The sequence below is a fragment of the Lissotriton vulgaris genome, chromosome 2_1 (genome assembly GCF_964263255.1).
Source record: "Lissotriton vulgaris chromosome 2_1, aLisVul1.2, whole genome shotgun sequence".
Lineage (NCBI taxonomy): Eukaryota > Metazoa > Chordata > Amphibia > Caudata > Salamandridae > Lissotriton > Lissotriton vulgaris.
Window position 1 is genome coordinate 440,398,737 of NC_141687.1, and position 27,355 is coordinate 440,426,091.

The following is a 27,355-nucleotide window of genomic DNA, read 5'->3' on the forward strand; positions in this document are numbered from 1 at the left end:
TGATGCATTTTCTTTGCTGTTTGATTTCAGTTTTGTGGCTGAGTTATCTGTTGGTACAAAAATAGTAATTTTTTTATAATTTTCTTTAAGTGTGTGTGAAGTGGGGGAACCTGGGATAAAGTTGGACTTTGGAGGGGTATTTTCTCTAATTGTTTTAGTTTAATTTAGTTTGATACCTGCTTTATCTTCAAGTCGATTTTTCACAGTGTTCTGTAGGTGTTTAAAAGTTTTTAGAATTATCTGTAGAGAAGATATCAATTTAATATATATATATTAATTATTTTGTCACTATAAATAGTTGTTTTAGAAGATTAGCAGTAGCAACAGATTATAAATGTTCTTTTACTTACTTTCTGGAGTAGGTAATATAGTTTTCTTTAATGTTGTTCTGTGTTGTGGCAGCAATGCAGCAGTATTTCGCCTTCTTCTTTCTTTTTGGTTTGAGGTGTAAAATATTGATTTATTTTCATATGTTTATATAGTGTTTTATTAATACTTTGTTCAATTTCATTGGTTTATTTTATTAGTGTGTGCATTTCATTGGTTGTCATTTATTGTTTTCATTGTTTTTGTTGTTGCGTTCCATATATGAAAAACGCTAATTAGGATTCAGTTGTTTCATATTTTCTTTTGCGGTTTAGTCTATACTATGTGAATTATAATGTTTTAGATGTTAAATAATATGTGCATTTTACTTATGCATACATTTACAGAGTGATTAATCGTGTGTTTTTAATATATGTTATGCTAATATATTTAAATCTTTATTAAACAGGTTGTATTTGGTTTATTTTGCATGTTGTGTATGTTTGTTGCTGAATATATATTATTTGGGTTATGTTTGTATGTTTATAAATGTTTTTAACATGTTGATATATTTTTTGACAATATTATTGGTGTTTATATTGTTGTTATTGATATTATTGACATCTTGTATCTTTTTTAAACATGTTAGATATTTTTTATAACTATATGTTTGTGTTTGATAATACTGATATCGATGTAAGTGTAAGGAGATGTTTTAGTGTCGATATTGGTGTATTTTTATAAATAAGTATAGGCTGTCGATATTAGTGTCATTGATATGTTTGACTCAATATTATGGTAGGTTGATATTGTGTCTTTCGATATTATCACCTCACAAAAGAGCCCACGAGTCCAATTCATGTGAAAATATTTGAAGGTGATACGCAAAGCTCATACCAGAGAAGAAACCTACTGGACAGGTGAAGGTATCCCTTTCAATGACGACTCCTCTCATACACAATAGGTGTCATGATTCATCATAGGGGTGCCTCCTCGTCCTAATATGGGCTACAACCGCCTCTCTATGAGAGAGAAAGTCAGGGGCGTTTTCCAATTTAAGCACATGGGTTATACTAAAAACCCATGTGAGCTTGGTGTGTGAATGAGTGAAAAGTGCAGTGCTATCTTGAGTGTGAACTAAAACTGCCTTTAGAGCTAGCCAGCAAAACTTTATTTAGCTACCCTATGACATTATTAAAAACAACAATGAGCTGAATGATGAAACTATAAAGATTCAAGACAGCTGCATCAAAGAGATCAACATGTTTCGGCCATTTGTGAATGCTAAAAGTATCTAAGCCTTCATCAGGATCCAAAGAAATAACAGCTACTACAACATTCGCATTCAGAAATGAAATCAGCTAAAACTCTCTTAGTGTTAGATCAGCCATTTTGGAAATAATAATAGCAGGGCTGCACTTACCACATAGGGTCAGAATAGTAACCCCATCTGTCCGGGGCTATTTTGCCAAAGGTCCGGACGATGACCCCACCTGGGAGGAAGAACAGGGTAGTCAGTGAAAGAGAAAAGTGGAATGAGTAAAGTATGAGTAGAAGAGGACCACACATCTGCAATGGTTATAAAGAAATCAGAGACTATATGACATCAGGTGTACACAGCCTGTGTTATATGCTGCCCTAAGTCTACCGTGTGGTGAAGCACCTGATTGGTAAGACATCACAAGGCCCCCAACAAACTGTAATACCCAGAAGTCGGCCACAAGATGACAACCCAAAGGGCTGGATCAACCCAACATTGACATGAGCTCAAAAATGCTGCACTGTCCATCCCAAGTGCTGGGAATATTAACCACATGCACGCTAGCGGAATTCCGCTCCTACGCGGAGATTTTCAAAAGCGCATGTTACGTGACGAGCTGGGCTCGTCATCAGCGTGCGAGGAGGCTACTCCATGACGAGCCCAGCTCGTCATCAGCGTGGAAGGGGTTAAGGTGAAAAAGCACTTTTAGGTGTGCAGACTATGTGAAGAGAAAGGCGGGCAGCCACTGCTTGTAGGGTCCCGCCAGGTAGAGACCACAGGCAATAAATAAAAAAGACCCAGGCGATTAAAACTGCATTTAACGATAAATGGAATGCCGTGGGTGGGTCACACAGTGCAGCTTTGAAGTGACAAGACCAGACCATCAGATTACTGAATGGCTTTAACTGCGCTACTGTGTGTAGAAAAAATGCAACGCGAAAAGCGCTACCGCTGGGTACATGCGGGATACCGCTACATGCAGGGACATCTAGCAAACAAGCAGTGAAAAAGGGGGACAACCAGCTTTCTTCCGGCTGGACTGATGCCCAGGTTGCCTTGAACCTGATTATAGGTATGGTTACTCCTTTTTTCCCATTTTTAATAAACACTGCCCCCATGAATTGGACCACCCGGGGGCTTCATCAAAAAGATGCGTGGGGTCCACATGTGAATTCAGGGAAAAATTTTATTTAAAAAAAATCTTTCATCTACCGGCAGGGTCTCTCTGGTAGAGCCTCACACCATATCTTGGGGGAGGGGGGTCAGGGTATTACCACCCTGACCCCTTTACTTTATTTTTCACCTATTTTGTGGGACTCCACTTCACGCCAAGTCCCAAGATGGCTGCCAATACTTCCTGTTTGAAGTGTTGGCTGCTGATCAAAGGATTGGTGAGCCCACTGCAAGGACCCACGTCCCCAGATATGTATTTATTTGTAAACTTAAATAACTTTGAAACAACTGAAAAAAGTTACAACAAATCACAAATTTCACACTTTCTGGATCAACATCTGCCTTTCCGCCAAATTTGGTGTACTTTCTTTCTGTGGTTCAAGCAGTAGAAGTGTTAAAAAAAATGAAAAATACCCTTAGACGCAAAATGGGAAAAACAATTTTTGGAACCCCCTTTTTTTTCAGCACCTGCTTGCCGGATCACTCTGAAACTTTCAAAACAGCAGCTGAAGGGGAAGCTTTTCGAAAAATTTGTGAGTATACGTCATGCAACGCTGAAGTTATTGGCAGAGCAAAAAAAGCTTTTCCTACATAACTGTATGTACACATATATATATATATATATATATATATATATATATATATATATATATATATATATATATATATATATATATATATATATATATATATATATATATATATATATATATATATATATATATATATATATATATATATATATATATATATATATATATATATATATATATATATATATATATATACTTATTACCTACTGGCTATCGCCAGTAGGTATATATAGTTAGGATTAATTCTCTATGGAACTTTTGAAAATTCTATGTCTAATAACTTTGGCGTTTGTGGACGGAATCGGCTTAAATTTTCAGGAAAATGGCACATTTTGTTTCTGAGCAGCCCTTGAAAATTTGGGGGGGTTTTGTCGAGGGGGGGGCCGAGAAAAAAGGGGGGTCCCAAAACGCGTTTTTCCCATGTTAATTTCCATAGGGCGGTTGGACTCACTTTTAGCTCGAACGGCTGAATGGATTTGCACGAAACTTGGCAAAATTGTAGGGACTGTTAGCCCGATGTGCCTTTGCTAGGTCTCAATATATGTGCTCCAGTAGTTTTTGAGAAATTAACGTTCAAAACAAGATACATATCTGTAACAGCGCTCCGGGCTGCGCTCCGGTTCGCTTACTTTTCGCGAAACGGAACTTTGCGCGCAGAAAGCTGATTGGCTCTCCGGTGTCTGTCAACATTCTAAACAGTCCGGAGCGGCCGCCATCTTATCTCTCGGTAGGATCGAGAGAGAAGAAGAGGTGAAAAACGAAGGGGGAATTTAATGAAAGGGGGCAAGGTATACCTCTCTTGACCCCCTAGGAATGATGTTGGGGTTATTAAAGGGTCTCGTGGGGAAAATAAAAAAATATATATTTTTCACGGTAGAAGCGCTTCCCGGGCCGCGAACTGGGCCGCAAACTGGTAGCAAAACGGGAATTCGCCATTTTGTGTTTCGTTTTAATTAAATTACTAGGTATAAGGGGGTGCGGGAGACGTATCCTGACCCCTTATGTTTTCTGAGGGTGGCTGAGGAGGCTCATATATGTTAATACATGTCTTCCAGCGGCTGTGCGTGAGCTTTTTTTTTTTTTTTGCTGCGTGACGTCTGTTAACGTTCGATTCGATGGAAATCAGGAAGTGTTGACCACCATTTTGTCACTGCGAGTAAATATTTTGTTATAAATGAATCCTTATTGATAAACATTGTCTGCGCCATCTTGCCTTTTTGTCCAATGCCACAATTTTGTCGTGCACAGCAGCCATTTTAGATGCCTTGACCAGACCCACTCTCTGCACGCCGTCGATTCTCAGCACGGCTCCCCGCCCTCGCAAGCATCTCCCCCACGCACTGGTCACCCCCGCTCTCTCTCTCATGCATCGGCCATATACTTCCCCCCATCTGCGCTGCTCTTCCCTGAGAATCACACTCTGTGCCCGCCCGATACCTCCCTTTCACCCTATTCACTACCGCACCCTCTGACACTCCTCTTCCTCTGTGTCTGATTGTCCAGGCCGGACCCAGGCTATCACCTAGCCCTGCTGATGTAGTTTATGGCCCCAGCTGTAGAGAATCCAGACATGCCAACCCTCCCGATTCAGGCGTGAGACTACTGATTTCAGTGCTAGTCTTCCGCCTCCCGATTCCTGCAAGGGACAATCCGGGGGCATATTACCAACAACTAGCGATAATTTTTGTCTCTAACTTGTTTAGAGACAAAAATTATCGCCGCACATCGGCGAATTTTATCGCAGATAAACCTTGCTATTAGCAAGGTTTATCGCAAATGCGATAAAAAACGGCCGCAATGCATGAATATCGCTGAAAAGTCAGCGATATTCATGCATTATCCAGCAAATGCTCTTAGCCATGTTATCCACCTTCCATTGGATAACATGCCTAAAAACTGCTCAGGGCAGGTGTTAGGTTTTGGAGATATTCGCGCTAAGCGCGAATATCTCCAAAAGTTGGTAATAGGAGATAGCGATGGTTAGGGACTGTTTCCAGTCGCTAACATCTTGGCACGCCCACTTTGCATGTCATTAGTGATAAATATCACTGACATGCAAAGCGGGGCCCAAGATGGTCGCTATCTCCTTTTAGCTGTCACTAACTGGTGTTAGCGACAGCTTGGTAATAGGGAGATAATTTTATCTCCTTTTTTTTGGCTTTTAAAGCCAAAAAAGCGGAAATAAACCCCCTTGATAATATGCCCCACGATTCCTCGGGGGTTTCAGCTGACAGGGCTTGGTATTGTGTTACGTGCTAATTCTTCCAGGAAACGTCAGAGGGTCGATGCAGGGGTTCTAGAAGGGGTGATAAACCATTTAAGCCTCATGAACAAGCGCATGGTCTTTTAAAGATTTGTGAAGTACTCGGGGCGGCAGTGTGTGTGTGCCCTCTTTCAGGAGTGGGCGGGGGGGCACTGCCAGCAACTTGCCAGGCCAGGTAGTGTTCAACACGTGCCTCACCCTTTCTCTGCCTGCTATTGCGCTCCATGCTTCGGAAAGGTAAGAAAAAGAACGTGCATTTGAGTTTGAAATGTCCGATCCTGTAGCAGTACACTTGCAAAGCCCACACATGCCAATAACCCGATTCAAGGCCCCATTCACCCGATTTTTTAAAAATATATAGCACTCCAACAAAGTAGGATTATAAAACTTTATTAACTTTTAAATATAACGAACGCAACAAAAACTGTAAATATATTTAAACATTTTTTGAAATTAACCAGAACTATAACGATAACAACAACAACAACAATAATATAACTTTTATGCCTAAATTACGCAAACATTTAGCTAATCTGCTAAAGGGGGGAGTCGCCATTTCTTTACAATAATCAATAATGAAAAATCAACATCAATAGGGTTGTCCGTATTCCCGATGCAGCACTATAGTGCAACATACACAGCACCTGGGGTGTCAAGAGTGAACAGGTCCTAGCTGCTTAACCAATGACTGACAAATGCTATATTAAACACTTACTATGTATAATACTTGCGTTCACAATAGTTTTACTTTACAAAACAGAACAAAAGATGTCCCCTGTAAGTAAACCCATATTAGCTGTTTCAGTTATTGAACATCCTAAGGTTTTATGACATGGGGAACAGTGGTGATATCCTGGGCGGGTGATGGAACTGGGATTGTTAATGGAAAAACATCTACAAAGAAAACTATTGGTGAATTATACTTCTCCGGAAACTATAACGATAACAACAACAACAACAACAACAATAATATAATTTTATTAACTTTTAAATATAACGAACGCAACAAAAACTGTAAATATATTTAAACATTTTTTGAAATTAACCAGAACTATAACGATAACAACAACAACAACAATAATATAACTTTTATGCCTAAATTACGCAAACATTTAGCTAATCTGCTAAAGGGGGGAGTAGCCATTTCTTTTGATAATCCATCCGTAGCCTCTCTAATCTCCATTACAATATGTTTCTTGCTGTCGCTAGCTGATGAAAATACTAAAGTGATAACTTCCTCATCCTTATTTTGTCTTTCTTTGTTCCTTAAGATGTTATCTGTGTCAACCTCTTCCGAGAATGCTGATGCGTTAGGGATTTCCTTGTGTTTCTTAATAGCATTGGTGTCTGCACACTTCTTTGTCAATTCTGTGAACATGATAACTGCTTCATAAACAGACGATATCTTTGTTTAGTCATTAGTGTTAAGTGTGTCTGAAACTACAGTGCCCTTCTGTTTTTCTTTCTTCAGGCTCTACAGAGTTTTGTGTGTTGTTCTTTTGAGCGACAATTATTCCAGAGGTTTCAGGTTCACTTGTTTTGTCCTGCAGTGAGTTAACAGCTTTAGAGACTTCATGTTTATTTCCTATGTCCTGCTGTTCGTCAACTGCTTCAGAGACGTCAGCCTCATTTGTTATGTTTGACTAGATCCTGGACCTGCCCGGCCGCGCCCAAAATGGCGTCGGTGTAAATGGGACTCGTAACTGCTTGTTGTGTACTGGTTGCCCAACCTTGATATCACGAGATACGTATGCAGTTTTGAAGCACATGGCGGAGGCTCGTCTGCTGTAGTGGGGCGCCCCTTTATCGTTTCAGTCGCCATTCCGCCCGCTTTTGCTACACTGTGCCTTTTCCGCCATTCAGCTGTTTACCGCCCGCTCTTACGGCTACAGCGTCTCGCTCACCATGTAGTTGAGTTGCTCCCATTCTTGCGGTGCAGCGATGGGCGGCTGCCACAGGACTCTTAAAATGGCGGCCGGCTCTTCGGATTTGGGCCTGGTCCAGTAAAATGGCCCTGGGACACCTTGGAACTCGGACGCTTGTCTGCCTGGGCTTGGGTTCCATTCTCGAAAGCGTCCCCTCAGCCTTGAAGATTGTACAAAAGTCTTGGGGGCCGTCGACTCCCGCAGGCTTCCGGTGGGGAGCGGCTGCCATGATTGCTTGCGGAATGGCCACGACGGAGCTACGAGATGGTGGTGCTCTCATGGTGACGCCAGCTTCAGTCTGAAACATCCAGGAACAAGGTGGGGCTTTCATCGTTTGGGAAAAAAATGTTTTAATCCAATGAAAAGTGTTATTTTTAGGTCACATGACCTAGTCTTACATCATTAGGAAAACAAAAGTAAAATGAACCAATGAAAAGTTTTATTAACAAGTCACATGACCTGTTATGCTTACGTTACGCGCTGCGCGGCGCGCTCTGGATCGTTTCCGGGAAGCTGCGTCTTGCGCACCGGACACTTCCGGGTGCGCTAACGCGGCGCGTCATATGACGCATTACGCGACAACGCAGGTCCAGAATATAGTCAAAATGTCTTCACCAACCAGCGGTCGGAATACAACCGCTTTTAGCAGTCCAAAAAGTTCTGTTAAATCTTAAGAGCGGGAAAATCTGAAACCATCGTTATACAAACTCTCAACGCTTGCTATCAGTGCATGAGTTTCATGCTCGATCGATTGAGCTAGCCGGATCGGGCAACAAAAAGTATAAAATAGTTATGTAAATAGTTATTTAATAAAATGTTTTACCCTGTTTCTTTGCTGGTGTGTTGTCTATATTTATAAAATTTGCATGTGGTTTGTCGTTATTTTGGGCGGGGTGACGGAGCCGAGCTGTCTTGCAGCCCTCATGGTGTGGAGCTCAGTTCATTTCACTATTTTCGTATTTCTCATGAAGGGTTGTTCCTAATGTGTGTATTTTAGCGAGGTCAAAAAGAGATCCAATTAGTGGTCTACTGATTTTGCACAATTACTTTTATTTTTTTACACGATTTTTCACTATCTGCAAAGACTAAACAGAGTATTGCGACTTTGTGCTTGTTTGTAAATAGAGAATGATCCAAAGAGAACCAATTCTAAAACAGTAAATGCTTGGATAACAATCAATCAAATGGAGAGACAAGCAGGTACGACGGATTACAACGGGGGTAAAGGTCTGCGTTAACTACCCTTCACTATCTGCAAAGAGAGAGTACTACTAAGAGAAAAGAGGGGAGTGGGGGGGGGGAAGCGTACAAAGCACATGAGCGTGCATAAACACGAAAACGTTTTTACCTATCACGTACTTGACATTTGACAGCTTTTGATATTTGCTATTAAAAAACCATTGAAATTCACAGAAAAAAACATAGGTTATAGTCCATATATAGTTAGGAATTAGCATTTACAAAACCTTGAAAATTCAATGAAAAAACCATTGGTTATAGAACATATATAGTTAGGAATTTGCATTTACAAAACCCTATTTTACTCGCATAAAACCATTGAAATTCCATATATAGTTAGATGCGCTAACTATATATCGCGCACCCGCAATCCACTGCTGATGATGTCACATATTACATCATTCATGACATGGTCAGTGATATCACTGATGACATCACTGATGACAACTCAAATGACATCACTGATGACATCTCATTTGACATCACTGATCACATCACTGATGACATCACTCATGTGATAATACAATGAACCTCTTCAGACTCTAATATAACCTTACATACACTCAGTATAAACAGACACTCACAGACTGTCACTCATCCATGGAGTTACTCACACACCTAGTCAGTCATGCAAAGAATCAATCACACCTCCATTTCCTCAACTATACAGTTATACACACCTTACTTATTCAAACATATTCTAACACATATTTACTCTCTTATACAATCCCTGATACAAGCTCACAGTGATCCATACAGCCACTCACACATTCACTGGCTCTTATCCACAGTTATTTATATATGTCAACTCTCACATGTATTGTGTTTTACATACGTACTTACTTGCACATGTAGCACTGAGATATCCATTCACTCACCAACACACCCATGCACAGTCAACCGCCCATATAGCTGTTTCCACATGCACTCTTGAACTCATACACCTAGTGAATCAACTGCGTACACATCTATGCACAGAGTCACACACCTCCCAGCCACCCACACACACACTCAGCCTCCCATTCAAATACTTGGGCAACCAATCTATAACCCATATAGCCACTCTTATAGCTACTGATCAACACATGCAGCAGCTTACACAACAACAGACATACTGATGCACAAATTAAGACAGTTTAGTCACTAACCCATGCACTCAGTGAGACACATTTAATCACTCTTTCATACAGTCAGTCATGCACCTACTAAATTCTTCATCCAGACACTTATACATCCACTCATTCTTCAATATGTAAAACATATTTAAACTTTACAGAAACATACAGTCACTGGATGTTGTCATCAGTGATGTCATCAGTGATGTCACTGACCATGTCATGAATGATGTAATATGTGACATCATCAGCAGTGGATTGCGGGTGCGCGATATATAGTTAGCGCATCTAACTATATATGGAATTTCAATGGTTTTATGCGAGTAAAATAAGGTTTTGTAAATGCAAATTCCTAACTATATATGTTCTATAACCAATGGTTTTTTCATTGAATTTTCAAGGTTTTGTAAATGCTAATTCCTAACTATATATGGACTATAACCTATGGTTTTTTCTGTGAATATATAGATAGATAGTTTGATAGATCTACGGAATGGATTTACACCAAAAACAAAAATCACACTTTCTGGACCAATATGTGAAAAATTTGGTGTAATTCCATTCGGCAATTTTTTGTTGTAGTGCTGCCGAAAACATGGAAAATGCATTTAGATTTAGTATTTGGACTCCACCCTTTTTCTCGACACTTGCTTGATGGATCACCCCAAAACTTTCAATGAAGAAAGTAGGCAATATGCAACACATTTTTGGAAAGTTTTGTCTAAGTTTGTTAAAAGGTACAAATGTTGAAGTTATTGGCAAACAAAAAAAGGCATTTCCTATTTAAACACAAAGCTAACTATAACTACCTAGTAGCACTTACACAGGGAAATATATAAATATTTATTGAGTGGAACATTTTAAAAGGATACAAATATATTTTCATATTATATATTAATACTTACAAATACTAACCTGTAATATAGTGAGATCCAATGCAATCATAGAGAAAATGTACCTGCAATGAAGTCACTCCAGATGCTGTGCACCCAATTAGTGACAGGCGCATCACGAAAGTGAGGTAATGAGGTCCATAATTTAGCTTCTGATTAATATCTTTCTTTAAACCTAGACTTACCACAGAGAAAAAGCATTTGAAAATGTCATGCAGTCGGACATATATCTGATTAGGTTTGCTGATATCAGCTAAAGTGGACCAGTGACGTGCCTGTTCTAGCTCCAAGGCGAGTAGGGGCGAGCAAGAGTCGAATTGAGATGAATATAATCATAACAACTCTGAAGGAAATCAGCTCCACGACACGGAGAGTGCAGGTGTTCCACTCTAGTTACTTCATTGACATTTTGTTTGGCTCAATTTATTCATTAGAATCAGGTTTTTTTTCATAGTCGGAAGAAGGAGTAACACACCTGCCGTATTCCTCTGACATCAAGAAATAAATTAACTACAAAAGCTGTTGCCAAGAGATGATTTATTATAACACCTCTAATGCTACTAATTTCTGCAGGTATTGCGTTTCCTTTGTGCTGGTAGAAACAAGGAACATTTATGTAGTTTACTGTTCATTTAATCTATCAGTGAATAGTAGCAGCACAATTGGGTCTTGAGTGTTCTGTGAATGGTGTGAACAGTGTGTGAGAAGTTGGCCTGATATATGCTGTCCACTATTCTAGTGGGCACCTTGCACCAGTCCAAACGACCCCTTATTGATGGTAGGTTAAAGACAACCTTATAGAAAGCTATCATAGTGGTAGCTGTAGAGAGGAGCCTTCAGGCTAAGTCTTGAAGGAATGTAAAGCAGCTTGTTTTACCAGTCTATAATCTGGTGACTGGCCAAATGAAAGGATAACCACACTAGATTTATATATAAAGTATATGTGTTTATTCTAAACACACTCCTTTAGTCTCTTTATGAGGGTAGAGGCAAAAATACACCAGTTGAACTTATTCAGCACACAGTAAATTAGCACAGTATGGGTTTAGACCTAGGGGCCTTACAAACCTTATACTAAGTAAGTGGTATAAGGACCATGACTGACATGGATACAAGGCCTAGAGCCTGTAGAATGGCTAGGGCCACCAGGAACCACCCAAGGTAGTGACACTGGGGACCCATGGGGGACGCGTGCAGTGTCTAAACACAGACGCGAATCACCATTTACTTCTATGGGAAAGTCGCGGTTGGAAAATTACAAAGGAAGGACACTTAGAAGAGGACTTTGGTGCAAACCCCTTTAGAACTGGGAAGTTCTGGAGTCAATACCCACGGGAGCACCGGAGTATTTGTGTTACCTCACCCAGGGAAGCCAGGTGCATCAGTGTCTTTTCGTGTCGGGTTTCGTCGTCGTTTTTAAAGACGAGCTGCAAGAAAGGGCTGAAGGCGACCAAGTCGAAAGTGTCCGGATGGATCCAAGGCTGGATCGGAGTTGAGAAGAACCTGAAACAGAGGGGACAGAGTCTGGGTCACTAGCCAGTGACCAGGAAGGCAAAGAGAAGATGCCAACCAATGGTGGGTGCTTGCAGGTGAAGATGGTGAAGTTTAACGCTTCAGCCACGAGGAGCAGGAGGCGTCGACGGCAACCAGGAGCTGGATTCATGCTGTCCCATGAAGGATGTCGAGTGCTGCTGTGTCAGATTCCGGATGGGACCCAACAAGCCTTGGCAACAGCAACCCATGCAGAAAGAAGAGATTGGCTTCAGTGCAGACCAGCAAGATCTGAGGAAAACACCCTTTGGAGGCGAGTCAGGGCACATCTGGAGCAACCAGGAAAGCCCAAGAAACAGAAGAGTTACCTTCGAGGGGACCCACCAGATGACTGACCAGAGATCTCAAAGGAGCCTCAACCGGAAATGCTAGAAGCGGGCCCAAGGAACACTCATGGAGTGTAGAATACGACCCACCCGCCGCCAGAACTGGCAGGTGGGTAGGATTCTAAAGTGTTTGACACCAAACACAACATGTTTCCATAAAGACATTCCAAAGTTAGCATTTACTGCGAGGTTTTAATGCTACATGGTCTGGCTGCATCACATAATAGCTACAGAGAATAGATTCTGAAAGCTTCAGAGGGGTCCTGCTCATGCATGGGTACCCTCTCACACACAACCAAGCACTCTGCCTTCAGGATTGTTAAGACCTGCCATAGGAGTGACTTATAGGTTTATATGTGTCAGTGATATATGGTAGATATAGGTAAACTATGCACCATCTTACACAGGCTGCAGTAGCAGACCTGTGGTGCCATTTTGGAAGGCTTCCCAAGAGTGGCATAATACATGCCTTAGCCCCTGGTAGGCTTCTGGGGTACCTATGCCCTTGGTACCTTAGGTACCATATACTAGGGACTCACAAGGGTAACCCAGTAACCAATCTCGAGTGTACCTAAAGTACATTCAATCAATTTAGAGAGGAAGCAGCTAGGCTAGGTTCCTGGTTAGCAGGGCCCCAGCCAGATTAAAGTTGAGAAACAATGAAACACCAGCAAAAAGTGGGGGCAATCATAGTAAGCAGATCCTAGTCTCCTACACAGTGTTCCTGCATTTCTTTCCAGTCAACCTGTCTCTTTCTTGAAGCACAGTACTGACTAGTAGATTCAGAACTGTAATACCACTTTGGAATTACTAGTAGGGAGCAAATGTTAATTATGCAAAAGTAATCAGAGTCATTTCACTAATCACGTATTACTCTTGTGATGCAAAATTACCGAAATGACATGGTAACACCAGCTTGAGTAAGGCGCAGAGATCCTACTGCGGAAGCACAGGAGAGTGGCTTCTGGGTACTGCTGTTCATTTCCTGTAGTATTTAGTTCTATTTTCTTAGCACAAAATGTATCCTCTGGTCCATTTTGGACGTGAGACGGCTTTATGCACTGGGAAAGTAGACCTAAATGCTTGATGATTCTTCTCAAGTAATTATGCAAAATTACGAGTAATTTTGCTGCAATTACACTGGAGAGAATTACACCAGTTATGCCCACCCCTAATTCCATATCCAAATTTAATGACATCACATAGCAGTGTGGGTTGGATAAGTTGGAAAGCTGTGGGCTTTCCTTTGTGTCCGAAAATGTAGGTTAAAACACTTTTTAGTAGGCAACCTAATTCGTTCATATCAAGATACATCAGAGCTTCAGACAAGATTCATCCTTTATACCACCCTCTCATTTGATGCCCACTAAGATTTAGAAAATGGGATTGGAGGATATTAATAAACAGATGGGTTACTTGTACTATAATATAATCAAAGTTGAAAGCCAAGCGATACATATCTTAAACAATATTGATGATTACCATAATGAGATATTGAACCGGCTTGGAGATGAGACCTGTTTTGAGAATTAGGTCAGAACCAATATTATCAAAACTTTAAAAGTCGATCTCACAGAAAAGGTTTTTTTTGGACCCTTGTTTCAGTACATTGATTTTTTTTCTTAAAAACTTGGCTACCCAGGACTAAGTCATATTTAAGAGACAGCATGGATTTTTATAAAAATTATGAGTTTGATGGAAACACTGATTTGTTGGTGACCATGGACATTCAGTCCCTTTATACTAATAATCCCCAGAAGGAAGCCATGAAAGTAATTTTATGTGTGTTGGATTACGTGAACAACTAGTACAGGTGCCCATTTAGTTCACATTTGCGCTTACTGAGATAGCAATGGGACAGAACCAACTATTGTCAGTTTGATATTAAGTTTTATTTCCAAACAAAGGGTGCGGCAATGGAAGAGAGGATTGCTCCAGATTTAGTGAACCTATTATTGGCTGATTTAGAAGCGAAATGTGTCTTTTTATCCAATAATCTCTTCCTGGAAAAGATAAGCCATTGGGCAAGATACATCAATGAGGAGTTACTCATTTGGAGAAGGACAGAGTTCAGACTGCATGAGTTCCATGCATGGGTCAATGTCATATCAAGTGGCATTCAGATTACTATGAATTATGATCCTATAGCTATTCTAATTTTAGATGTATGGATGGAAGTAGAGGACAATAAAATATACACATCACTCTACATAAAGCCACCTGAGAAAAAATCTCTATTCCAATATACCAGCAGTCATCCTGGGAACTTGAGAGGTAATCTACCTTTTAATCGGTTTTTGTGTATCCCTTGAAATTTTTCTAAATGGACTGATTATTCTAAGGAATCAGATACTCTCATTGAGAGACAAATTGAAAGGGCCTGTCCTAAGCAGTCTGTGAAGCAAGAAAGAGACATTAACCTTGATTGCTTTATCTCTGTGAGTGCATTCTAACCTGCAAGCATAGAGTTAAAAAACACTGTACTAAAGCATTGAAATCTGTAGAGGTGCCCTTATACCCAGGAAATACTCCTGGAGGACTTTTGGTATATGTAAAAACTTTATTTACACAGAGCGCCAGGGAGACACGTTATTTGCACTCGGAATCCACGGCCGACAAAATGGCGGCCGTACTAGACGTCACTACATATCTCCCCCCTTTAACGATTCTCAATGAACTGTCCCAGTCTGTATTGTCCTCACATCCCTATATGTGTGTACAAAATTTGAACAGTCTTACTTGGTTTCCATGCAGAAATCTTCATATCTCTTCGGGATCTTTACTGCTCTGCCTGACTTGGTCCTTGTAGATTCCCATCCTTGGTGTTCACTCAGTGGCCTGTTCGGTCCGCCTTGGCTCCTGGATACTGGGGATTTGGTCACATCAGTTGATCCATCTTTTTCCCTTCGGAGAGAGCTTTCACGGTCATCCTCTCGCCCCCTCACTTCTGCTCCTGGCGTTTGCTCGGTTCCTTCCTCCTTCTGTTTATCGTCACACGCCTCATTGAGTGGACCAACTTCCCCTGGTATCTCTCATTTCAAGATCTTGTTGCATTACGCCATCCTGTCCTGCGACCACACTTTGCGGTTACTGAGAAGAGCCGATCTTGCGTACGGTTCAATCACTTGTAGGGGTGGCGTGAACTTGCTTTCGCCTTTCTTTTTCAACACCGCCAACTTTACTCTCACCCACTCTCCTTTCTCCAAGGCTACTTCTCGGACGCTTTGCCTCCTGTTGTAGTGTTCCGTGTACAGGGCCTGCACCCTTTCCATGTTTCTTCTCACCACCGCTGGAGACCACTTACTCTGCACTATCAGGTGTTTCCAGGCCATTTTATCCTTAGTGAAGGGGTCTCTTCCTCGCAGAATCTTGAATGGGCTGTATCCAGTGCTTGCCGGGGTGATGCGATATGCCCATACCATCTTCAACAGCTCTTTCTCCCAGTCTTGTCCTGCACTGATAGCAGCTTGGATCGACCCCATTATTACTCGGTTGAATCGTTCGGCGAGACCATTTCCCGCTGGGTGGTATATGGGGGTGTGTTACACTTCTATACCATTTCGGACCATGAAGGTATCCCATTTGGCTGACACAAATTGAGGTCCGTTGTCGCAGGTGATGACCTTGGGGATCCCTTCCTTCACGAATGTCGACATCAAAAAGGACAGCGCCGCTTCCGTGTCCACCGTCTCTCTCACTTCTACTTCAGGCCATTTAGAATATCGGTGTACCAATACTATGGCATAATTCTGCACCCCTCCCATGTTGAGGATGGGCCCTATAATGTCGATTGATAGCATTTCCAACGGGCTAGCGGAAATGGGGAATTTTCCCAGGGGTGGACGTATCATTGTTTGTGATTTGTCCGCTCTGCTACACGGTTCACACATCCTCACATGCCTTTCTACCTGAGTATCCATAGCCGGTCACCAGTACCCTTGTTTTGCTCGGGCCTTTGTTTTCATTATGCCAAGATGTCCCTCATGAAGGATTGTTAACAGATGTTCCACCAATCCTTGGGGAGGGATCACCTTGTCTCCTCTCAGTAAGAACACAGGGTTTTCTCCAATTGACAATTCTTCTCGTATTTCCCAATATTTTGTCATCTGGCTATCTAGATGTCTTTTGTCCAGCCACCCATGTATCACGTATCCTTTCACCACTTCCAGGGTTTCATCTTGGTTGTACGCTTCTTCCCATTCTAGCTCGTGATCTTGCTTCATTGCCACCATGTAACCTTCCCATCCTGAAGGTTCCTGGTCCTCTGCCTTTTCCATGACGGCTGCTCTACTTAAGAAATCAGCTACTCTGTTCTTGTTCCCAGGAATATATTCCACTTCGTATACAAAGTCCATTAGTCTCAAGGTCATCTTCGCAATGCGTGGTGTGGCATTAACGTTTCCACTGGAAGTGAGGACTTTCACTAGGGGTTTAAGGTCCGTGAGCATCGAGAAAGCACAAACACCACAGGAACTGCCTTAATCGTTTCATGGCCCACACTGTCGCTAACATTTCTTTCTCAATTATGCTGAATTTTTCTTCATTGGGTGCCAGCGATCTTGAGGCAAAACAGACCGTGGAGAGCTCCCCTTCCTTGGACTTTTGCATCAATACTGCCCCTTGGCCCTTCTCGATCGCATCCGTAGTCAGTATTGACAGGGCTGTTTGGTCAAAACCTTTGAGAGGCAGGGCATTGCTGATTTCCCTTTTTAAGGCATCAAACTCTTCTTGTTCTTCCGTCTCCCACTTGAACCCATTTTTTTCTTTTAGGAGTTGTCTGAGGTGGTGGGTCTTGGATGCAAAATGTGAGATGAACTTGCTGTAGCACTCAGCCATTCCCAGAAATTACCTGATGTCCTCCTTCTTGGTGGGTGTCGGGGCATCTCTTATCGCTGTGACGTTTGCTCTTTTCGGCTCTATCCCCTTTTCGCTGATCTCGTGCCCCAAATATGTTACCGATCTTACTCCAAATCTACACTTTTCCCACTCTGCTGTGAGTCCGTTCCTCTCTAATATTGACAGCACAGCATGCAGTTTCTCGTATTGATCTCTCTTTGACTTCCCCATGATGAGAATGTCGTCTTGGAAGTATTGCACTCCCTCCTCCTTTTGAAACAACCTGTGCATCAATTTCTGGAACACCGCCGCAGCTGACACCAGTCCAAATGGCATCCTTACAAACTTGTGGCACCCAAACGGGGTTATGAATGATATGAGGTGACTACAAGCTGAATGCAGCGCTATTTGGTGGTACGCCAACGATAGATCCACTGTGGAGAACCACTTTATCCCCTTTGTTTTTGCCAGCATTTCGTTAATTCGGGGTAAGGGGAATTTGTCCACCCATATGTTCTTGTTCAGTTCCCTGAGGTCCACGCACAGGCGCACCTTCCCGTTAGGTTTCTGTGCTACCACGAGGGGGGACAACCATTCCGCGCTCGCTATGGCTTCAATTATACCACTCCTGTCTAGGTGTCCCAACTCCTCTTGCACTGCTTCATGGCTGCAGAACGGGATGTTCTGCGGGCTCCTTCCTTCAGACATATTTTATGCATAAACTTGGTCATTTTCCTATCGTCCCTTTGAGGACTTCCGGGTATTCTCTTCTCCACGCTTCATCTTCGTACCCTTCCTCTGTGTCTGTTAGTAACACTTTTTTCACACCTCCCGGGTTGAGCTTTATGCCTAGGGCACCTTGGATCCTCCATCCTAGCACAGACGGTCCCTTTTCAGTGACGTACAGCTTGCAATCCGCCTGGCGTCCTTTCAACGCGAATAAGAGTGGGCAATACCCTACCATTGGTATCCGCTCTCCCGTGTATGTGACCGGGCGAATATCTGGAGGAACTAAGTCCATTTTTATCTCGTCCCAGAACTCCTTCTCCCACACCTTTCTTTGAACTATTGTGTAGGGAGACCCCGAGTCCGCGACAATGTCAATCATTACTCCTCCTATATTCATCTTTAGTACCGGTTTGTTGGATCCAGTGCAATCTATTGGCAGGACTTTGTCATTTATACATAACACTTCCTCGCCTTTGTACTCTTCTGCCGGTGCCTCTTCTTCTTCATCTCTTCCCTGGTCCACATATTTGACTTCAGGTCTTCTGGGTCTGCGCCGACATACCTTTTCATAATGGCCCAAGATCCCGCAATACGTGCATTTGGCCCTGAAGGCTGGGCAGACTTTGTCGTTTCCGGCATGTGAGAAGCTTCCACATCTGTAGCAATTTTCCTTTCTTTCCCACTGGGTCCTTTGCGCTCCTCCTGCTTTCTGCGGGTACTTCTTCTGGGACTGGGTCCTGGGAGGTCCCGCTTCCTTATTCTTGTCTGGTCTGTTCCCTTCCATGACCTTGCATACCGTGGTCTTGCTGATGGTGTCCTTCCTAGCGGCTTCCGCGCACCTTTTAGATAACTCGGCCTTTTTCACAAGCCCCCAAACTTCTTTGAGTGGCGCATCCCCATTCACCCACAGTTTCTCCTGTATGGCTTTGTTGGATGTGTCCATAATTATTTGGTCTCTCACCAGTTCGTCGTTCAACGTTCCAAACTTGCACGTAAACACTAATTTCTGTAAGGCTGCCACATATTCATCGATTGTCTCCCCACTTCCTTGTTTTCTTTGGAAGAAATTGCACCAATCTATGGCTAAACACACTACCGGGCGATAATGTGCTTCAAGATCTTGTATTGCGTGTTGGATCTCGTCTTTGTCCGCGCCTGGTCTGGTCTTCTTCACCAGATTATCATATACCCTAATACCTTCTGGGCCCAGATTGTGTAACAGTATTTTCTTTCTCCTGGAGCTCGAGTATTCTGCCTCGCTTTCCTCTTCTAGAGCTGACAAGTAGTTAAAAAAATATCTCTTCCAGTCCTCCCACAGCATTGTTAGCTCACCTCTCTTGGGTAGGAATGGGACCAGGTTGGTAAGTGAGGAGGACTGAGCGCTCATTTTCCTTGAGTCTCGTTGGTTCTGGTTAGATGGCGCGCTACTGCCGGGCGGGCTTCCTGGCACTAACCTCTCCTCCTGTTCCCGTTTGGGTACTGGGCTTCCGTTGTTACTGCTAGACGCACTGGAGGGGTCCAGGGCTGCGTCGGTTCTCTCGCGTTCTCTTCTGGGCTGCTGTTTTTACAGTCGTGAGACCGGATTGCGTGTGTCTCCCTCTGTCTTCTTTCTGTTCCTTGCTGTGGCTGCACTGAATGCGGGCTGTGCTTCCTTGCTGCTCCCTCGTCTGTGGTGGGGTTTTCCATCTGACTCTACCCCTTGTTAGGCGTGCTATGCTGTGTGGCTACCCTTCCTGTGCTCTCTATTCTCTGCTTGGCTGCTGCGCTCTCACCTTTTGCTTTGTGGGTTACAAGCACAGTGGTGACTGTATTCCCGCTTTCTTGCCTTGCACCCTGTGCTCCTCGAGGACTTTTGCTGGGCTGCCTCTGCTACGCTCTGTGTGGGCTGTTTATTACCCCATTTGTCGAATATTTCAAATTCCTACACGACACAGTGGAGAGCATAAACTGGAAAAATAATTGAGCAGGTGACAATGGGCCTGAGAGTTGAGGATAAGAACAATGTACTGTCACAGATTGAAAATTTGGACTCAATCGAACATGCACTCAATACAGTAGATGACTGGTGACAGGGTGCATTTATCTGACATATTTTGATATCTCATCTTATTATCTGTTTTTCCATTTCAGATTTTATTAGTGTGCTAAGGCACTAACGATGTGGCGATTTAAACATTGTTTAAATTATTAGCAATGTTAGCCTTTGATTTATCTGGTCTTCAATTTTGCTAACGTTTTTCACTTTTCAGTGTTTTATTTATTTCCTTTGTAGTTCACTTCGATTATGCAATTGCAGCAACCTTTTACAGCTTCACTTATATTTTAGATTGTTTTCTTTATTGCATTTAGGGCTTCCAGAAACCTATTTCCATCCAATTTGCCATCTTTGAGACCCCCTTTTTTGTGGGTATTGCTCATGCAACTTGTGTGCTGCATACCAGCATTGTTCTATTTATAGAGTGCATGCGCACGTGCGAGCTGACTGTATTTTGGATCACACGGCGTCCAGCTTGGAGCTTCGCATAAGTACCTTTTTTATACACTTGATGGCAGAAAGCTGTCCTTTTTCACAGGCAGATCCTTGATAGATACTCACTTCTGATCTGTTGATGGTGCCAGAGTACATTCTTCGATCTGCTTGTGGTAGTGAGTTTTTATAAATAAAGCCTCACACTCTATTTTTGTTTCAAATTATTTTCTCCAGGTTTCCTGAAATACAAATTGTTTGTGATAGGATATTTCGCATTTTTAGATTTTTTGTTAGACTCTTATTACCTATCCTTTGACGGTGTTTACAATAATTTTCATTGACGCTTAGATTTGCTTCTGGTTGACAAGTCATTTTTTAATACAGCCTCGTTATCCTTTTTTTCCAATCCTTTTTTTCCAATCCTTTTTAAAATGTGTTTTCCATAATAATGGCCAATATGTTCATTGATGTTTTAGAAGTAAGCAATCAATATAACTCCTCTGTGAATCGAAGACTTTTACTACTGATTGTAACCTTTTTTCCCCTCTTATTTATGGGATCTTTCTAAAAGTGTTAATAGGTTGACAAACAAATACATCTGGATTTATTGCGGCATATTGGTATGCTGCAATTATCTTCTACATTAGGTACTCAAACACATTGTAATGATGTAAATTCTAATGAATGTTGATAATGTTTCTATTCTAGGTGCTACTTTGATTTTGGTCCTGAAAATGACCCTCTCCAAAAAGGTTTATCGAGGTTGAAACGCTGATGAATCTACTAGAGGACTGATTTTGTGGTACATCATACTCGGAGTCAGAGCTGTGTTGCTGAAATGTATATTCTTATCAGCCCCTTGTACTATATATATGCTTTGTAGATGGCACCTGAGTGTAATATCTTGAAATGAAAGCATTCTAGGCATAAATGGAGGTTAGATTCTTTATTGCCGACGGAGCGCCGGAGCACACAACCTTTTGCTCAGAAGCGGTCGGCGCCAATACACAAAATGGCTGCCTTCCGCTTCCGTTAACTTTACTTCCCGTTCCGCCTGGCGGAACACTAGTGCGCTAACGCACAGATAACACCACATATCTCCCCCCTTTACTCACAGTAACTCAACAATGAAAGTTCTTACTTCCAGTCCATGTTAAAGTCTTTGAATCTCTCTGGTGTCTTCACTTCTCTTCCCACTCTGGTTCTCACCTGCGTCGTTCTCTCTCTGCACTCCTGCTCCATGCTCAGCCTTCTTTACTTTGTGGTTCTTGTTGAAGTGAGTCGTGTAAATCTCCTGTGCTCTTTCTAGGTTCCTTTTCACTACTGCCGGAGACCATCTGCTCTGTATCACCAACTTCCTCCACGCCTGGTTGTCCTTGGTGAACGCTTCTCTCCCCCTCAAAATCTTGAAAGGGCTGTACCCGGTGCTGCCCGGGGTGATCCTGTATGCCCAGACCATCTTTTCCAGTTCCTTCTCCCAATCCAAACCGTCATTGATGGCCGCTTGGATGGTTCCCATGATCACGCGGTTAAACCGCTCCACTTGGCCATTTCCTGCCGGATGGTAAATGGGTGGGTGCTTCACTTCTATCCCATTCCTTTCGGTGAAGGTTGTCCATATTGCCGAAGTGAACTGAGGGCTGTTGTCGCTAACGATGATCCTCGGAATGCCCTCTCTCAGGAATGTGGACTGTAGGAAGTTCACTACCGCCTCCGTGTCCATGTTTTCTCTCACTTCGATTTCTGGCCATTTGGAGAATTTGTCCACCAGTGCTACTACGTATTTCGGTGTCCCTGCTTTGTTTAGGACTGGCCCTAAAATGTCCACTGATAGCATTTCCCATGGGCCATCTGGTATGGGGAATTTCCCCAGGGGTGGTCTGATTAGGTTTTGAGATTTGTCTGCTTTTGCACAGGATTCGCACTGTCTCACGTGCTTTTCTATCTGCGCATCGACCGCCGGCCACCAGTAAGCTTGTCTGGCAAGGGCTTTGGTTTTTGTGATGCCCTGGTGTCCTTCATGAAGTAAGCCCATCAGATGTTCCAGCACTCCTTTGGGTGGTATCACCTTGTCTCCTCTCAACAGGAAGATTGAATCCTCGGCCAGTGATAGTTCCTCCCTGACCTCCCAGTACCTTCGGAGCTCTTCTCTTAGGTGCCTCTTTTCTGGCCACCCGTGGACTACATATCCCTTGATGGCTTCCAGGTCAACATCCTCTTTGTAAGCTTCCTCCCACTCTTGCATATTTATCGCATTGTTCTTCTTGGTCCTTCGCCGCCTCCATTGCAGCCGCCCTCTGAGGAAGTCAGCCACCTTGTTTTGTGGCCCCGGAATGTGTTCCACATCGTAGAGGAAGTCTAGCAGGCGCAGGGTCATCTTGGCGATCCTAGGTGTGGCATGCGCATGGCCACTTGATGTCAGCACTCGGACTAAGGGTTTGTGATCCGTTTTTACCAAGAATCGCGCTCCCCATAGGTACTGGCAGAATCTCTCCATAGCCCACACCACTGCCAGCATCTCTTTTTCCACCACGCTGAACTTCTCTTTGTTGGGGGCTAGGGACCTGGATGCGAAGCTGACCGTGTGTAATTCTCCCTTCTCAGCTCGTTGCATTAAGACTGCCCCCAGTCCTCGGTCGCTTGGTTCTGTCGTAAGGATTGTCTCTGCTTGGGGATCAAATCCTTTGAGCGGGATGGTGGCGCTCATCTCCTTCTTTAATGACTCGAACTCCTCTTGTTCAGCATGACCCCACTGGAATTTGTTCCTCTCCTTGAGTAGCTGTCGCAGGTGGTGCGTCTTTGAAGCAAATTGTGGCACGAACTTGCTGTAGTATTCGGCCATCCCTAAGAATGACCGAACGTCCTCTTTTCTGCACGGGGTAGGTGCGTCTTGAATGGCCTTCAAGTTGGCGGTTTTGGGCCTGATTCCTTCTTCACTTATTTCGTGGCCTAAATAAGTGACTGATTTCACTCCCAATTTGCATTTCGACCACTCTGCTGTCAGTCCGTTGTCCTGTAGGATCTTGAATACTTTGTGGAGCTTCTCATTGTGGTCGTGCATGGACTTCCCCATGACTAGGATATCATCCTGAAAGAATTGAACGTCGACCACTCCTCTCAGCAATTTGTGCATCATCTTTTGGAAGACTGCGGCCGCTGAAGCTAGGCCAAAAGGCATCCTTAAGAATTCATAACAGCCGAATGGTGTGATGAACGAGGTGAGGTGTGTACAGGAAGGGTGTAGTCTGACCTGGTGGTACGCCGATGACAAGTCCACTGTCGAAAACCATTTGATGTTTTTGGTCTTTGACAACATGTCGTTTATGCGTGGCAGGGGGAACTTGTCGACAAGTATGTTTATGTTTTTGTTCAATTCCCTCAGGTCCACACATAGCCTGACCTTGCCGTTGGGTTTTTGAGCTACCACCAAGGGGGAAAGCCACTCTGCACTTTCTATGGCTCTGATCACCCCTTCCTTCTCGAGTCTGTCCAGCTCTTGTTGTACTGCCTCTCTGCTCCTGAATGGGATGTTCCTCACTTTGTGCACCACTGGCGTTGCTCCTTCTTTTAGCTTGATCAGGTGCTTGTATTTCGCTAGCTCCCCGATTTGGCCGTTGAATACTCTTGGGTACGCCCTTTTCCATGACTCCACATCGTCTCTTTTCTCCATGTCCATAAGTAGGATTTTTTCGATTCCTCCTGGATTCAACTGAATCCCCAACGCACCTTGGTCTCTCCAGCTCAGCACTGAGGGGCCTCTCTCCGCTATGTACAGCTTGCACATGGCTTGTCGGTCCCTGAACTCGAACGACAAGGGACAGTACCCCAGCATGGGGATCCTTTGTCCGGTGTATGTAACCGGACGCAAGTCCATGGGACATAGTCTTTCTCCATGTGTGGACGCAAATTTGTCTTCCCATACTTTCTTTTGAATGATTGATATGGGAGCTCCACTGTCTGCAATCATTTCCAACGGTATCCCACCTATTAGCATGTCTAATCGGGGCTTGTCATTTCCTGAGTCGTCCATCTCCAACACTTGGACATCTATGTATAGGATTTCCTCCAGATCATCAGTTTCCTCGGACTCATTGATGTCGTCTTGCTGCTCCCTACCTACGAACTTCACTGTAGTTCCTTTGGGTTTCCGGCGGCATACTTTTTCGTAATGACCAAATATTCCGCAGTATGAGCACTTTGCTCGGAATGCCGGGCATGCCTTGTCATTCCCCAGATGGTTGATGCTACCACATCTGTAGCAGCTCGGACGTCCTCCCTTATTCCCTCTCTGATCTGTGGGATTGGTGGACTTCTGTTTCCTGCCTTCCTGGTGTTTCTGCGGCTCCCTTTGCCTGGGGCGGTCTCCTCTTTGTTGAGTCGATATCTGGCACACCGACTGCGTCCCTCCTGTCTCCTTCTTGGCTGCTCGGGCGCAGCGTTTCGACAATTCTGCCTTCTTCACCATGGCCCAGATTTCTTTGAGTGGAGCATCTCCGTTCACCCATAGTTTATCTTGGACATGGGCGCTCGACGTGTGCATGATGATCTGGTCTCGGATGAGTTCGTCGTGCAATGCGCCGAATTTGCATGAGATGGCGAGTTTCTGCAGGGCAACCACGTACTCGTCTACGGTTTCGCTGCTCTTTTGCTTCCTTTGGAAAAAATTGTAGCGGTCAATCGCGACACACACCACGGGCCGGAAGTGTGCATCTAGGTCAGCGATGGTGTGGTTGAACACATCAGTGTCTGCGGCATCTCTTTCTGCTTTGGCGATAGTGTCGTAGATCCTGATCCCTTCCGGGCCCAGGTTATGTAGTAAGATTTTTTTCCTTCTTTTGCTTGAGTATGGGGCTCCTGCCTCCTCCTCTAATGCGTCGAGGTAGTTAAGGAAATACCTCTTCCAGTCCTCCCATTGCCTCTCTGGTTCCCCCGGATTGGTTAGGAACGGTACCAGTTGCATGAGGGACGACGAATGTACTGCTATTCTGCCTGTTCTGTTCCTGGCGGGTTGGACGGAAACTGTCTTCCCTTGGGGACTGCCTGGAGCGTCTTGCCTGGTCGGGTCCCCTTCTTCAGGGTCACTCTCGCTATCTTCCCTCAATTGTGCGTGGAGGGGGGTAGGTAACGTCTGTGCCCCAGCCCCCCCTACTGTATGTGCGTCAACAGCTTCTTCTGTGCGGGCAGTGGATGGCTCCCCTCTGCCCTCTCTCTGTTCCGCCAGTTTGCTTTACTTAATTTATTCTTTCTGGGGCGACGTTCCCTTTTGCCCCTCGGTGCTCCCCTCTTTGCGCGGGCACTATCGCTATGCTCGCCAGCTCCGAGCTTCAGAGGTGCTCGGTGTCCTGAGCGCATGCAGGCCTACCTCTGCTGCCTGATCTTCTCGTGCGCGTAAGGCTGGGGTGCGCTTCTGATTCCTGGTGTAGCCCTCTGCCACGCTCCGTCGCGATGTATTTCTTCTTTGGCGCCAAAATGCTCTGTTTATATGTTTAAATGCCTTCCAGCACGTTCACTGGGGTCCGTTTTACATCTGGATCCTCGTCGCCATTGTAATATCTTGAAATGAAAGCATTCTAGGCATAAATGGAGGTTAGATTCTTTATTGCCGACGGAGCGCCGGAGCACACAACCTTTTGCTCAGAAGCGGTCGGCGCCAATACACAAAATGGCTGCCTTCCGCTTCCGTTAACTTTACTTCCCGTTCCGCCTGGCGGAACACTAGTGCGCTAACGCACAGATAACACCACACTGAGCACTTTAGTTCAGTCACTCACTTTCACTGCATTGTTTTGTTGGAGCACATTTTTGTGATGCCGTGTGTGCATACATTTATAGATGTTTTTATAACATACATTTTGTTTAACTCCTTAGAAAATCAATCAATTGATGTCTTTTTAGTGTTCCAGAGGAAGTTGAGGCTTACAATTTCCCCGAGGGGACCAGTGTTGTGTTCTATCAACCCTAAATACAAGTATATCTTCTCCACTGACAGTTCTGATTTGCACAGTGGATAAAACTGCCCAAGATAATTAGAAGCATTATGCTTCCACAATAAGAAAAATACAAACGCCAAGTGTGAGCAAGCATAGGGGCATATTATCAAGAACTGTGATACAATTATCGCCGTTTTAGCTGCAGAAAACTGCCGCTAAAACGGCGATAATGAGCTTGATAATACGCTCTATGGAATTCCATTTGAAGCCCATGTTAGATGTGAAGGACATCTAACATGGGCTTCAGTTGGAGTTCCATAGAGCATATCACCAAGCCTATTAACGCCGTTTTAGTGGCAGTTTCCTGCCGCTAAAACGGCGATAATTTTATCACCTATCTTGATAATATGCCCCATAGTTTTTTATTACATTCGGATTTGCAGAGTTAGCAATAGTTTCACCCCCTTGCTTCAGCAAAATGATTTCTGGTCATACTCCACGCAGACCTCTGAGCTCACCTTTACCTACTTAAAATACCCAACCCACACCTGCAACCCTGCAACCCTGAATCCAGCCCTACTTTCCTGCTTTCTGCATGGTTGTTCCCTAAATTAGAAAGTTGTTAGCCCTTGAGGTTTGAATTAGCTTACTACCTACCCACTTTGAAGAATGCTATGTAGAACCATCCTATAATATCAAAATCAAGAATATTGTCCTACATAAATTAAATGTACTATTCTAAACA